The sequence below is a fragment of the Leptinotarsa decemlineata genome, unplaced genomic scaffold, assembly GCF_025532065.1.
Source record: "Leptinotarsa decemlineata unplaced genomic scaffold, Ldec_3_MD MMD2_tig00004716_RagTag_RagTag, whole genome shotgun sequence".
Classification (NCBI taxonomy): domain Eukaryota; kingdom Metazoa; phylum Arthropoda; class Insecta; order Coleoptera; family Chrysomelidae; genus Leptinotarsa; species Leptinotarsa decemlineata.
This window is the reverse complement of record NW_027412611.1, coordinates 39,453-54,182: the sequence shown is the minus strand read 5'-3', so window position 1 is coordinate 54,182 and position 14,730 is coordinate 39,453. Positions and strand designations below refer to the sequence as shown.

The window sequence follows — 14,730 nt, the reverse complement described above, 5'->3', positions numbered from 1 at the left end:
CTCATGGATTGAGCTGCCGTTTTAGCGCTAGTCGTTTATCTTGCCATTGTGCAATAAATTATATTATCGAAAGGGTTTTAACATCAGCAAAAATTCCTGCGATTTTAGAACCCATAGGCACAAGTCGAGACGATGGAAAACGGCCGGATGATATGACACCTGTTGCATGGAAAAACGGTAAATTTGTTGTTTGGGACTTCACCTGTGTGGATATATCAGCAACTTGCCATCTTCCTGCTACTTCTGCGGAAGCCGGTGCCGCTGCCACTTTAGGAGAAAGTTCGAAACTACGGAAATATCAGAATTTGGAAAATGATTATACCTTTCGCCCAATAGCTATTGAAACTTTCGGTGTTTTTAGCTCTGAAACCTTATCTTTCATCAATGAAATTAGAAAAACGGTAACCAATGAAACTACGAATCAAGAGCCACATCTTTTTCCATTCAAAAAATTAGTATAGCCATCCAAAGAGGAAATGTGGCTTCTTTTTACTGTACTCTCAGCAAAATTCTGAAATGGGTTTCAAAAATATTTCTAATTGTCCAGTAATAATTTCTTCAGTCAAAACCCTTGGTTCAAATGGGTTGTAAAATATTGCTAACAGCATAATCCAATGTTTATCGAACACGAGATGGTTATTGGAATATTTGAAAAAAGATGAATCCATGAAAGATACAATACTTGTATTTCAAGTATAGTGGGTGCTTTGATCAAAGCGTTTGCAAATATTATCAAGGAGTTGTGGTCAGAAGATTCATTTGAAGAGTAGTGAATACAGCCTTCTTAAAAAATCAGATTGGAAGTTTTGCTCCTCGATTCATGGATAATTCCCATCAAGACGCTCAGGAGTTTCTTCGTTATCTTTTAGAAGGTTCACATGAAGACGTTAATATAATCAATGAGAAACCTGAACCAATCTTAACGGAGACTGATGAGAAATTGAGCGACAGCGGAAATGCACAAGAGTCATGGCTCACATATTTGAGGATGCATGACTATGAAATTGTAGATAATTTCGTTGGACAATTGAAATGCACACACTGTGTTCACTCATCAGTAACCTCTGATTCTATCTGGGATTTGTCTCTCCTCATACCACAAAGTACCGGCCAATTGAGTTTGTGGCAATGCTTGGATGCGTTTACAAGAGAACAAACTTTGGATGGAAATGAAACACCGACGTCTTCGAAATGCAAGGAAAAGAGAAAATGCACAAAGTCCCTATCAATCCACAAGTTTCTCCATATTTCAGTAATGTATTCGAAAAGATCCTCTCCAACGGAGAGATTCAGAGGCAAATTGAATAATGACATCGAATTTCCTCTAGAAGCATTATTGGATATGGATAATTATGCATCAGAACATGTGGCTACTTGTTGTTATTTTTTATATGCACAGTGGGACTACTTACTACTATCACAGTGAAACTACTTACAGAGGGCATTATACAGCATACTGCAGATACCCGTATACTGGCGCGTGGTACAAATACAACGTTTTGCAAGTATCACCAATTTCACCAAAATCGCTTGTGAGTGGAGCAGCATACGTCCTCTTTTATGATAAGGATGTAACAAAATCACACCATTGAGATAACTGAGGGAAAGTTTTTTTTTACAATTATTATTTAATTGTTGTTAAGTTCAAACAAAATTAATATCCTTATATATGGAATACATATATACAATCCACCCACCTACCTATCAAAATGCAGAATTCAATTTCTGATCTTGTCACTAATGACTCAATCAGAAGTTGGTCTTCCATTCAACCTCCATTCAACCTATTTTGGCGCGAAACCCTTTGAGAACCGTTACGATCCTTGCAATGGTCCTAATGCTATTCAGTTCATTGGCTTGCCAATATTTCGGTATAGTTAGGGAGTACTTATTTTCCCCATATGTGGGTATATGATGATTAAAAATAAATAACATAGAATAAACTTAATTTTTAGTAATTGACCGTTTTCCAATTTCTAACTCTCAAATCGCACCCTTAGAATGAAAGTGACTTAACTCGAAATTCCTGTAACACTCGATTTCACCATACACTGACCTTATAAAGCAAACTCTATAATAATAATAATAATAATAATATTTATTTTCCAAAAGACATAGTACAATATGTATAGGAATAGTCGGGACAACAAAAGGTAAAAAAGTAAAAAGTAAAAAGATTGATAAGCTAGACAGTAACAGGCTTATCACCAACTACATATTAAAATATTCATCCAATGAATAAAAACATTGAACTATAACCCTTTAAAGAAAAAGTGACCTATCTCTAAGTATAACAGGGACAGCGTATGTTTCGGTCTCTTTTACTGTCCCGCTATGCATTTATGCATGTTGTTTGAAAGAGGTAGAACTAGTATGAAGTCAGAAGTGATTTCGAGTGGACATGTAAAACATCGACAGATTTCGAATGGTGTCTGTTTATTGCAAATACTGTGAAGGTAAGTAACAACTATTTTTATGTAATAAAGTGACCCTTTATGAAATAGGTCTGTATAGAACAAAATATGCAATAGTGTTCAGTGAGCATTTACAGATTAGGTCTATTTAGTAAAAAATAATAATTGAAGACAAACGGCACTTATACGAATAGGTCTATTTTTGACTAAAATCATACTGATTATTTTTGTTATTCTGAATATTGAGCCTGTTTAGTAGTAAAAATAAGAAGTACCGATTTAAGTACTAAGTATTTTAACAAACCGATTGGGTGGGTATAAGAATGATGATCACGATCTTTAGTAATGAAAGATCGACTATAGAGAGAGAGTCTAAATCCAAACGATGAATTATAGTTTAATGAATTTGTTTTGTTTCAGACTTTTCTTTACAAGTTTACTAGTTGAAATGACAAAATCAAGACGAGTTCATGAGATGTTTAGTTTGATGGGACTAACACCTCCAAAATTGCAGACTGATGAAAAAAAAACAAGACAGTCTTTGGTTGAATGTCTCAATAGCGATGTTGCTCAATGGGTAGAAAATCAGTATCGTGTAACAATAACCAATCCACCTATTCCGAATGACTGGAGTTGCGATAAAGAAAACCAACCTAATTCTGATGCTGTATATCATAATGAATGTTCATTACTACATACAACACTTTCGTCTCAAATTGAGAACTTACATTCACACGTCCACCTAGATCGTGATGTAGGTGAAGTAATTAATGACAGCTACGAGGGTCACGTGGAAAAAAATTCCGTCACAGAAAGCCATCATTATTCCTGAAACAAATGACATGTCACCATCATCATAGAATATTTCATCTGGATCTCGCACCAGAAGAAAATCGACTCCAATTGATAAATACAAGATTTCACCATTACACCCCGGCGAAAGCGATGTGGACCTAAGCGATAGCGATCCGACGTTTATTGTGCCAGAGAAGACGGGTTCCAAATATCGTAAGAGTTTAACTAATTTTGACTTCCGCTCATCTCACAGTCAGACGTCTCCTCCTAACAGTTTACCTGCCCGTAGTTTGTTGTCAAAGAAAAAATCCTCCCGTCGTAGTTCATCTTCTATAAGTTCATTCAGTAGCAGTTCTTCATCTAGCAGCAGTTCTTCATCTAGCAGCAGTTCTTCATGTAGCAGCAGTTCGTCATCAAGTAGCACTAGTGCACCATGCGACAAAAACACCAATCAAGGTAGCAATTCTTTTTCCAACAGCAGAAAAAGGAGACGGGATACCACGAAATGGAAACAGACGTCCGCTAAAATTGCAAGGAATAGTGGGCAAGCATACACTTCTATTTCTAAATCACAACGTCAAATCAAAGCACGTTCCGTGAAACCACCGTGTTCTCAAAGGTGTAGACTGAAATGTCGAGACAATATCAGCGAAGAGCAGAGATCAAGTCATTTCAAAAAATTCTGGGATTTAAATGAAATTGATCTACAGCGCTCCTTTATCAATTCAAGTATGGCCGAAATATCTCCAAAATATCGTTACTCTAATGCTGAAAATCCAAGAAAATTCAACCACGCATTCTATTTCACTCTGAATAATGAGAAACGGCGAGTGTGCAAAACATTTTTTTTTGAAAACTTTAGACATTTCTGATCGCATGATTCGCACCGTTAAAAGCAAGAGAGACACTAAAGGTTTCGTGCAGAAAGATTTGAGAGGTAAGCATTACAGACACATTAAAGTTGACGCAAATATTATTTAAGATATGAGAGACCACATTAATTCTATTCCTTGGATAAAGTCTCATTATTTAAGAGCACAGACAACACGAGAGAACATTGATGGTTCAAGACATGGACTTAGAAAAATATGACTCGGCAAACTAATACCTTCAACACAGAATGTTTTGAAGCCGCTCGGTTCGGTGGCGAGCGGGTTACGGGGAAGGAGGAATCTTGCGATAGACTGTGACATACCCTCCAACGACAGTGGCGCACGCAATAAATTCAATATGGGCAATGTAAACGAAAATATGCAAAATGTTATATACTTATGAAAACTTCAGAGATCTATTCATCAATTATTGTAGAGATTATAGATATTTCCGATATCAATTACAGGAAAACTTCATTGTATTCGAAATAAATATAATTACTCGAAAAAGTCGGTTCTTTTAAAAAACTGTAGGAAACAGGTAGGATTGTAAATTAAACAACTCGAGTTTAAAGAATAACTGTAATGAAACAAATGAAACAATACAAAATAAACAACAATAACAACAATAAAAAAATTATTACAATTTGAAAAGGAACCAAATATAAATATATCCATGAATCCATACCGAATAATATTATATGAAAAATAGTGTTGGTTCACAATTGAAACTAGTCAATTGAAAATTAACCTTTTACAATTATATAGTATTATATAATCATATTGAAACAACTACCCAATAATTTTGATAAATAACCCACTCGATAATATGAATGGAAATATTTTTCAGAAATAGTTGTTTGAAATTAGGAATTTCGAAGAAGATGAAAACCCAAACACCAAACTGGAATCTCGCACTCTACATTCGTTTCGCTAACCAAGTTAGCGCTAACTTGGTTAGTGAAACGGGCGTCGAGTGCGAGTGATTCCAGTTTGGTGTTTGGGTTTTCATTTTCTCCGAAGTTTCTAAGAGTTTTATTGATTTCGAAACAAAACAGTTTTTGTCAATATACTCCTTACTCGTTTTGTTGATGAATCTAATTCAGAGGATGTTTCATGATGAATTCTAATGTTGAAATATTTTTTTAAAATCAGTTTCAATAGCTGCAATGAATGACCACCAATGGCATCTTCATCGTACGAGTGATCACTAAAATAATCATATATTTTTGGTGGCATGTTTTTCAGAGTATTATTCACCAAAACATTCATTAGGTTTTTTATTCTATTACTGAATATGTTGTTAGTTTTATGGAAAAATCAAAAATACTTTTCAGAAACAACACAAACTTCTACTACTAACTTTGATGCTTTAGTGAGGTTTCGATATTCCTTTCTTATGAGCAGTGTAGAGGTAGTCTCATCATTTTCATCAAATAAAAGTGACTTACATCTAAAACATGAAACAATATTTTCCAGGCTTCTCGACACATAACCCGCCATATAACAGACAATATCATTAACATAACCTGTTGAACACCAAGCAGAAGAATGGAGAAAATCCAACGCTCGTATGTCTTCACTCAGTTTATTCTCAAATATTGCTTGGTCAGTAGTCGAAGAAAGATCTTCCCCATTCTCACTGATGGTAACTCGACCACTGTTACAAAATAATATCGAGGTTGCATCTAAATTCAAAGAATTTTCCGTATCTCCAGCTTTTATTTCTGAATGAACTATCAACGTTTTATAAGCTGCCTCAAATTGTCTAGCAGTTAGATTGTTATTGAATTCCCTACGACTTCTAACTGCTCCAAAGAACAATTCAACATGATCCTGGGATAATTTATAAGTTAGAATATATTTCAGTTTTCCAGATTCGACATAAGATTTGTAAAGGCCTTTGAGGCTCTCTATACAAATAAAAAATACTGAAAAAACAGTTTTTCTCTGTGATTTCAAAACCTCAACTTTTCCTGTAGATAGATGCAATATATATTCCTTAATAATGTCAAGATAGTCAAAAAATTGCTTACTCGTTACAGGAGACAAAGGTTTTTTATAATTATATTTAGCAAATCTATTTTTTGCATTGAAAATGTCGAATAAATCATTGAAGTAACGGGCGAACAATGCAGTTGCTTCCGCTCTTTGGAATTCGGGCAGTAATGAATCTTTACATAGATATATCAAAGAATCTGCTACACTTACACTTAACGTTTGTGTGGTGATTTTGACTTTCAATTTTTCTCTAGTCCACAGTATGTGACGTTTTCGCAGTTTTGTTGCAGCATGTAACCCCTCATTATATTGAATGTTAACTAATTTGTCAAAATAATCCCAACTCACTTGAGTCGATTATTCATAAAAGAAAACTTAAGTTTCAATTCCTTCACAGATTGTTGAAGTGATAAACAAAATAAAAATTTTGGAGTTAGTGGAAAAAAAAGAAGTTTTTGTATATGTTTAAACTGTACCCATAATGCTACTGGAAATGAAGAGTATAGAAAAAAGTAAACACAAAACCCAATATATCCCATATTGCGCTACATATTATGGCACCGAAAATTTTTCAATCACTTCCTTATGACATCAAAGATGACTATTTCATTAGCATTATCATATTTTCTGCTCGGCAAAGAAGTTCATGAGCAATCAACTCATTTCCATACAATTTGTTGTGGTGGTGAAACGGATTGAACCTTATCAATTCACTCTCAATGAACTTTCACAATCTTCATGGACCAAAGATTTAGCTTTCAAATGGTTTATCAGTGAATTCAAGTTTGTTACCTTGGACCGCAGTCTTCACACTGACTGTTGTAAAGTTCTAATTTTGGTTTTCTGGCCTGTCAAGATTTTTTTCATTGTTTTCAGATTTCTGCTGAACTTACGAGGAGTTGAAAAACCAGTGGTAGCTAGGTCATCAGGAGCTTTGAAATGAATATAAATAAAATTCAGTTTTTTTTCAAAAACTGTTCTTTTTTTTTTAAATTGTTATATTGAAGTTTATTAATTTAGTATTATTTCCCTAGTATGAACATCGCTCATGTTTCTTTGAATGAAATGAAAACGGATATGGAAAAGGAACTCAAACAAATAAGGGAAGAACAAAAATAATATAGAAATGAAATGATGAAAATCAAAACGGACAGTGACATACTGAAAAATGAAAATAAAAAACTGAAAGAAGAAATCAAAACAATCAATAGCAAACTTGACAAAATAGATAGAGAAACGAGAAGAAATAATGTGGTTATACAAGGACTACCAATCACAACAAATGATGAAGAGGAGTTGAAAGAAGGAATGATTTCATTCATTAAAAATAGTATGGACATCGATTTAAAAATAAGAAATGCCAGAAAAATAGGTGACAAAATATGTCTACTACAATTGGAAAACTCAAACAAAAAACAGAAAGTGATGAAAAATAAAAAAAAAACTCAGCAGGATCAATGAATACAAAGTATATGTAAATGATGATATGTCAAAAGAACAAAGAGAAATATAAAAAAAGATACGAAATCAAGCTGAAGAAGAGAGAAAAGAAGGAAAACATGTGAAAATTGGATATAGAAAACTAGAGATAGATGGAGAAAAATGGTACTGGAACCTAGAAAGAAACGAACTGGAAAAAGAAAAGAAAACACTAATCAATACAAAAAACTTATAATGAACACAGGAAACATGGATCGAACAAAGAAGAAAACGGCAAGGAATTCGGATTACGATATTAGGAAAAATGAAATGATAACGAGAAGTAGCAATGGAAATAATAAAAAAAATGCATGGTTACTAGGAACGTGGAACACTAGAAGCTTGAATGGAAAAGAAATTGAAAATGTAGAAGAATTTGAAAGGAACAAATTGAAAATACTAGCAATAACCGAAACGAAAAAAAAAGGGACAGGACAATACTATTACAGAGTGGACACATATTAGTATATAGCGGAGTAGAAATAAAACAAAGGGCATCGGCTGGAGTTGGATTAATAATACATAAAGACTTAACTGAGAAAATTAGAAAATGGGAAGCTATAAATGACAGAATAATAACCATAGAAATAGAAAAACAAAATAAAGAAGTGAGTACAATAATAGCAATCAATATACGGATCAGATGAAAATGAAAGAATAGAAAAAAAAAAGAAAAATTTTGGGAAAAATTGACAGAAATAACCGAAAATGCAAGAGGAACAATAATAGTTATGGGAGATTTTAATAGCAGAGTGGGAAAACCCATATTTACAAAACAATGTTAGGAAAATATGGAGAACAAACCAGAAATGACAATGGAAAGAGAATGCTTCAATACTGTCAATTACAAAACCTGATCATTACAAATACATTTTACCAACACAAAAACATACATGAATACACAAGAGTACAAGAAAGCAGAGGAGAAAAATATATAATTGATTACATTCTGGTACAGAAAGAAAATAGGAACAATGTTCTAGATGTTAGAGTTCGAAGGGGAGCAGAAATACACTGTGATCATTTCCTATTGACAATAAAAATCAAAGGAGACGCAACAGAAAAGAAACAAGAAACAGTGACTAAGAAAGATGAACACATCAGGATCAGATCATATAAAATGAGAGACACAACTGTAGCTACTAGATATAAAGATATTACCAACGAAAAACTTGAAAACAAATACAACGACATTAAGAAAGCAGACGACATAGAAAGCAACGACATAGAAACAGCTATCAGTACGTGTGGCATCTACAAAACAAATAATAATAGAAAACAGACATCATGGTGGAACGATTACATAAAGGAGGCTATAAAAGAAAAAAAAATACAATGGAAGAAATACTTGAAATATAATACAACAGAAAAGTATGAAATATATAAAAACCGAAGAAAACAAGTAAAAACATTAGTAAATATAGCAAAAGAAATGTCATGGATGATGGGGACACATACAGAGAATGCCAAACAATAGACCTGTGAAACAAATATATATATATATATATATATATATATATATATATATATATATATATATATATATATATATATATATATATATATATATATATATATATATATATATATACAGGGTGTTCCTTAAACACATGGGTGGCAAAGTTTTCAAAAATAATCAGTTTTTTAATAATAACTGAGATAATTTTCTAGACATCTTTGGCATATTTGGTACATATGTTCCATGCCTCAAGGCGCATTTTCTGATGTACAATTTTCCTAATTTTCTCTGCCAGTGGCGTACGTACGAGTTTTGAAATGTATATTTTTTGCGAAAAAATTACTACGCCACTGCTTTATTTTGAATTAAAAATTATTTTTGAAATCTCCATACATTTTTGAGCACATTTGATTGGCTGGGATTTGGAATAAAAATCGCTTTACTTAAGGATAACTTCCTTAAAAATCTGATGCGGTATCGTGCATCGACTGAAAGCAAACTAAGAGATCAGATTTGTTGCAAAATAATTGTGGATTCCAAAGGTATTTGGTTGTTGTCAGATGCACTGTTCTCAATTAAAATTACGTCATAACGCAGCAACGCTTAATAATTTTTGAAAACATAAATTTAGTTATTCTGGAATAAATGACGTGTAGCAGAATTTATTTACTGCACCTCTTGGAAACATGGAGTTTATCGATATGTGATTTCTTTTGAAGATTAAAAGCAGAAAAAACAGAGTACTCACCATAGCAATAAAAAACGAATTCTCTGTATGTACAAACGTCAGTAGCTAATATTGATGTTGGTTTAAAGTAAGGTGCTGGTGTTAAAAACTGTCACAGCGCGTTTTGATTGATTTTGAAGTGTTATTGAAGTTATTTTGGTAGTCCGCTGTTTTTCTGAATATCAGTTAATATGGTAAATTATACGAATGCGGAAATGGCGGAAATGCATTACGTATATGGCCTTGCCGATTGTAATGCAACAGAAGCCAGGCGCATTTATCAGGAAAGATATCCTAATCGTGCCTTACCAGATAGCCGAACCTTTTCAAATATTCATCGTCGACTTAGGGAAACTGGTAGTTTCAAGAAAGGGGCTCCGGAAGGCAGACCTCGTGTAGTAAGAACTCCTGAAATTGAGGAAGCGGTGCTGCAAGAAATTGAGGAACATCCTGAGACGAGTACGAGGAAGATCGCTAGAACTCTGGATATTTGTCATCGAATTGTTTGGCGTATTTTGGTTGATTTTTTGTTATACCCATACCATATTTCAAGAGTGCAGGCATTACTCCCCAGAGATTTTCCACAGCTTGTGAACTTCAGTCAGTGGTATCTACAAAGTATTGTACTTAATCCGCAGTTTGAGACACAAATTTTGTTCACAGACGAAGCAAATTTTTCTCGGAATGCCATTCAAAATTTCCATAACATTCATGTGTGGGCTGAAGAAAATCCCCATGCAATAACCGAAACCCATTTCCAACACCAATTTTCGGTTAATGCATGGGCAGGAATTATAGGTGATCATCTAATTGGCCCATTTTTTCTACCAGAACGCCTTGATGGTCGTTCTTATTTACACTTTCTCGAAGAAGACTTACCTGGGTTATTGGAAAATGTGCCACTTGCGTTGAGGAATCGAATATGGTACATGCACGATGGCGCCCCTGCTCATTTCAGTGTAATTGTCCGAAACCATTTAAATACAGTTTATCCTAATCGTTGGATAGGTCGCGGAGGACCTCAGCAATGGCCAGCAAGATCCCCTGATCTCAACAGTTTAGATTTTTTTTATGGGGTCACCTTAAAACTCTTGTGTATGAAACTCCCGTTAATACTTTAAAAGATTTAAGAGAGCGAATAGTTGCCTTGTGTGAAACTATACGAAATACGCCGGGAATATTTGAACGGGTGCGTAATTCCATGCGTAGAAGGGCAGAAGCATGCATACTAAGTGCAGGTGGCCACTTCCAACAATTTTTATAATCAGTTTTGGTATTATTACTAATTAACAAATTTGTGCTATTCGTTTAGACTTACTGTCACAAAATAAAATAAAACTCGTTTTTGTGAAAAATTTATTTTTTTGCAGATTATGTTTTCAAATATTATTAGGGAATTGGTAATGCGTTATGAAGCAACTTTCAGATTCTCATTCATTTTAAAATTGATCTAACTTCTTAATTTGCTTTCTGTCGATTTTAATTTTTTTTAGTGAAAATCATGCGTCGGACAAAGAAATACCAAGAGATCAAATTTTCTCAAAAATGAATGAGGATTTCAAAAATGATTTTATTTTGGAAAGAAAGCATTGGCGTAGTACTTTTTCCCTAAAAATATTCAATGCGAAACCCGTAGGGATGCCAGTGTTTGAAAAATTACAAATTTGTGTACATCAGAAAATGCGCCTTGAGGCATGGAACATATGTACCAAATATGCCATAGATGTCTACAAAATTATCTCAGTTATTATTAAAAAACTGATTATTTTTGTAAACTTTGCCACCCTGTATCTCAAAAGTTAAGGCGTTTAGGACATACGTCCCTAGGACGTTTTTTTCTTAAAATGGGTCTAAGAATTACCTCCTTGAATATTAGCATGTGTTTGAGGAACACCCTGTATATATATATATATATATATATATATATATATATATATATATATATATATATATATATATATATATATATATATATATATTTAAGCTTATTAATTTAGTATTATTTCCCTTGTATGAACATCGTTCATGTTTCTTGGGATTAATGAAGAATAATAATAATAATGTCCACGCTGTTATTTGTATTCACAAGCATGCACATGTGAAAGAACATGAATTCTGAATATTCTGGAAAACTATAAGATTAGACTGCAAATATCAATAATAATTAATTTATATTGAAATGACAAGCAGAAAAATACTGGCCTAAAATATCAAAATGAACTGAAATCATTATTATTATTATTATTGAACGCATATTGTTACTATTGACGGATACAGATTTGTGAATCGTGGTTAAAATTAGCTTACAAATAAAGCTAACACATTGCTTGTGATAACTTCTCAGAACTATTTCTCTGTTAGATTATTTTTCACTTACTTTCTCTTCTGCAAATTTGTGGGCGAGTCTGTTTCCTTTTCTGTGACTAAGTTATGGATTAGTTCAGTTTCTGATGCAGTCAATGTTTCTGAGCTAGAATCAATACATTTTTCATATTCTCCTTTTGAATGTGTGCCCATTTCTGGAGTCAGATTATGAGATATTTCGGTCTGATGAGTCTGCACATTGCTTCTTAATCTAAAAAGTATAGAATGTTCAGATGGGCCAATTTCTAAATGGAAAACACTATTAGTTTCAAAATCCCACAGGAAACATAGGAACCAATTCAGTTTTCCTTTGATATTTTTTTTAGCACTAAGAGTACAACATTCCGTGAGCATAAAAGATCATTATTTGATTATTAGCACAATACCAGGAGCAGAAATAGTTATAAAAATGAGCCTCAATCATGTTACACCACCTGGATTTGATCTTACCTCTTTAGTGGAGGGCCATCAATAGACTTGTCAACTTCCAAAAAATTGTTTTCTGAAGTTGTATCTGTCGAATCTGTAGATGAGTCATCCTTTCTGAAAAAAGTTAATTTATGTTACGAAAAAAATATTGTTAGAAAATGATAACTGTTGAATGATTACTATACCTTGAAGTTGGAGGAATATACTATTGATTATAAGACAAAGCATGGGCACCTTTTTTCAGGAATATTTTTCCACTGGGTTTCACTTCAAACGCTTCTCCCTCAAAATTAACGGAACAAATTCTTGCATTCTTTAGAGTATTTTCGGGGCATTGCTTCAATCCCAAATTCTCAAACCAAACTGCTCTTACATTGGCATCAGTTGGAAATCTGATGCCAATGTTAATACTACACGTTAATACGTGTAGAAAGAAATTATTAGAATTTGTATATTTAAAATGTTTTCATCTGAAAACTTTGCATTTCACTGCGTGCCATGCAAAATGAATTTCGGTTTCATTTTGATGTACCTATCTATAGCAATTCGAAACTCATTGTGACGCCTATGAACAAAAACCTGTATTCACTCACCTGTGTAAGGTCAATTTTTGGTTAGAACATTGGGATTGCTTGCAAACCCAACAGTAAAGCACCATTATTAGTTTCTATCTATTATTTAACTATATATAAACCAAACACAGTAACAATTCACTATTTTCAATACATATCACAAACCAAACTATGTCAACACGAAGTGGAGGGAAACAGTAAACACTCGAGGATAACATAGACAAACAGAACAAGGCAGCAGTGTTGCCAATGAGAATTGTACAAAATGCTTACCAACCTGTCGCCGATGTAATTATTCTATTCAATCAACTGTTTCTCTTCTCCTCTCTCTCTCTCTCTCACTAAATATATCAATATAAAGAGAGATATCCAAAATCCTTGCAGAATATCGAAAGTCCTTACAAATTCCTTGCATATCTTTATTACTGCATTTTAGTTTCTGAATAATCGGATTACTTGCAAATGCAGTAATTACTGGCAAATTGGCATCACTGCAAGGCAGGTAGTAGGCTTCCAAACGACAAATTCGACAGTGTTGCCACGAGTTTACTTGTAACGAACTGTGCCGATTTATATGGTAATGACAAATATTTTCGAAGTGAATGTGGCACTAGTTTAGGTTCTGAAATGTTTGATGTCTATTTTAACCTCATGATAGATGTCATAACTTCATGCTGTTGAATGTAATTTGTTAGTTTTGAAGTTCCGCACAGCATTGGTGATATTAAAGAATTATCACGGATTCAATATGGCAACGTCCATATCCACATCGTGATCTTAGAATGCTCCCATTCACCGGCTTCATTTAATGGTTCCATGGTTCAAAAACGATCACAGAAATATACAGAGATTATGTTGATAATCAAAAGCAAAATGATAAGACATACGGAAAGTTTAACAAGTTCTACGAGATATTTACTACTGAGTTTAATATTGGCTTTTTCAAGACAAAAAAGATCAATGCGACTTATGTAATCAATATTTACTATGTACAGAAGCTAACAGACTAGATATTCAAGGAAAATATGACACCCATTTGGAAGAGAAAATTTTATCCCGAGAGGAAAAGCGAACAGATCGCGAAAACGTCAGTGATTCGACTGTTTACGCAAATTTTGATCTTCAGGCTGTGATGCAACGGGCGATATTTCTGCCTTTTACTATAAATCGAGGCTCAATAGTTTCAATTTTACCATAGTAGAGTTAGATAAACCGAAGGAAGTAAAATCTGATTCTAAGAATTGCTGTTAAAAAGCGTAAATTGCTATTTTTGGGACGAAACTCAAGGTAAGAGAGGCTCAAACGAATTAGGATCTTGCTTATGCAACCACCATCAATCCGTTGATGCACAATCCGGAGGAAAAAAAGTAGATGCCATTTTATATTCTGACAACTGTGGTGGCCAGAATAAAAATAAATTTATAGCGAGTTCATTTTCATTTGACAGCGTGCATAGCTTAATAGAGAAAGAAGTGAAAAAGAGCCTTAAGTCTGGTCCCATATACATTCCTCAACAATACGTCACCTTGATGAGAAGTGCTAAGAAGAATGGATCCCCAATTCTAGTTCACGAACTTGATTTTCATTATTTTTTTGATTTAAAAGATCTACAAGTTCA

General features: G+C 33.6%; 1 long non-coding RNA gene across 1 annotated transcript; it reads right to left on the bottom strand.

Moving 5' to 3' along the window:
• Positions 1-12,098: 12,098 nt before the first annotated feature.
• On the bottom strand, positions 12,099-13,916 carry LOC141484152 (uncharacterized). Its single transcript, XR_012466506.1, has 4 exons — positions 13,134-13,916; positions 12,726-12,932; positions 12,562-12,654; positions 12,099-12,322 (listed from the first exon to the last, which is right to left on the bottom strand). It is a non-coding gene; the product is annotated as an uncharacterized lncRNA (long non-coding RNA).
• Between the last annotated feature and the right edge of the window lie 814 nt (positions 13,917-14,730).